Source organism: Galeopterus variegatus, unplaced genomic scaffold (genome assembly GCF_000696425.1).
Source record: "Galeopterus variegatus unplaced genomic scaffold, G_variegatus-3.0.2 Scaffold3617, whole genome shotgun sequence".
Lineage (NCBI taxonomy): Eukaryota > Metazoa > Chordata > Mammalia > Dermoptera > Cynocephalidae > Galeopterus > Galeopterus variegatus.
Genome location: NW_007729728.1, coordinates 177250 through 179083, shown reverse-complemented (window position 1 = coordinate 179083; position 1834 = coordinate 177250).

Genomic DNA, 1834 nt, shown 5'->3' with positions numbered 1-1834 from the left:
TGACGGTCAAGTTAACCTCCAGCTTCTCTCTAATTCTGCCTCTCTTTCTCTGGTGACCAGCCTCCATCCTGAAGCCACCTAGAGGAGGCCCGCCATCGGTCAACCCATTAGCATACAAGAAGACACATATTAGTTAAGAGACTCCAAAGATTTTAGGAGTTGTATGCCAGGAACTGGGTCGAGACAAAATATACTTCATGATATCCCATCTCCCACCCCCAGCAGCTGGGGAGGGCCTCTCCGGCCTCCGGCCCCAGCTGCTCTTCACTGCACTGCCCCACGGGCATCTTCTGTTCCCTTCCTCCAGCCTGGGGGCTTCCCAGTGCTCCTGGCCACACTACCTCTCTCCAGCCAGCGTCCTCTCCCACCTACCCGGAGCCTCACTCCTCACGCATGGCACTCTGCAGAGAAACCGCTCTGTCCAGCCTGTTTCTTCCTTGTCCCTTCTAGACGCTGCTCACTCATCAGAGGCAGTGACCTTGCCCCCTGGAACGGACCCACTGCATCCGCGGGGACTCTGCAGAGCTATAGCAGGCACTGCCGGGCTTCCTCCCAGGGACACCACTGATGTCTCACTTGCTGGTCAAGACAATTTCCATGGTTCATCTACCTTCTTCCCTTTGGCCAGCCGTGCACTTCACCCAGCCAGTCACGTGGGTCCATCCTCAGCAGGGCACCCATACCCTAATTCTGGCCAATGGGAAGTGAGGAAGATGACCGGGAAACTTCTAGGNGGCACCCATACCCTAATTCTGGCCAATGGGAAGTGAGGAAGATGACCGGGAAACTTCTAGGGAAGGTTTCCCCGATATTAAAAGGAGCCCTACTGGAGCACCCCCTTCCTCTTCTTCTGCCAACTGTGGCATGTCTGAAGGGAAGTATAGGAATCATTTGCAAATACCAGGAGAAATTAAACCAACATGCTGAAGATGGCAGAGAGCAAAGAGGAAAAGAGCCTAGGTTCCCGAAGATGACTTTGAGACACCAAATTAACCAACTCTGGAACTACCCATTCCTAGACTTTTTATTATGTGAGGTAATAAAATCCCCTTTTGGTTTTTTATTCCTCACAGCTAAAAGCATCCCAACCCACAGTGTAGCTTATCGACTCCCGTAGCCAGGGCTGGTGGGGAGAAAAGGTCCAATAACACCACAAAGTCTTCCTTTACCCGTGGACCAAATCAGGCCCTCTGCTTGTTTTTGCACATAAAGTTTTATTAGAACACATCCCCATTCTTTCATTTACATATCACCTATGGCCGCTTTCACAAGAGACATGGTGTGGCCTGCAAATATGAAAATATTTGTTATCTGGCCCTTTACAGAAATGTTTGCCAATCTCTAGTGTAGACTCATTAGGCCAATGGAGAAGCAAAACTTCCTCAAAAATTATTACAGGCCACATAGGTATGCTAAAACATAAAATCCCAGGAAAAAGAGGCCTGTTACATCCTGAGGAGTCTCCAATGCCCTGGTGTGTGCACAGAGTCTGTCCTGACAGGACGTCAGGGAACATGAGCAGTTGGTCAAGCTCTGCTTTTGATGGCTGATTTTACGAGTCAGCCTGGCTAGCCGACTCTGCCCAGTTCCTTGGTCAAACACCAGCACAGATGTCGCTGTGAAGGTATTTTTTAGTTGAGATTAACATATAAATTACAAGATTACCCTCCAAAATGTGGGTGGGCCTCATCCAATTTGCTGAAGGCTATAAGAGCAAAGATTTAAGTTTCCTGGAAAAGAATCAATTCTGCCTCAAGATTAACACAGAAACCTTGCCTGTTGCAGCCTGCTGGGACCTGTGCCACAGATTTTGGACTTGCCAACCCACAGTCAC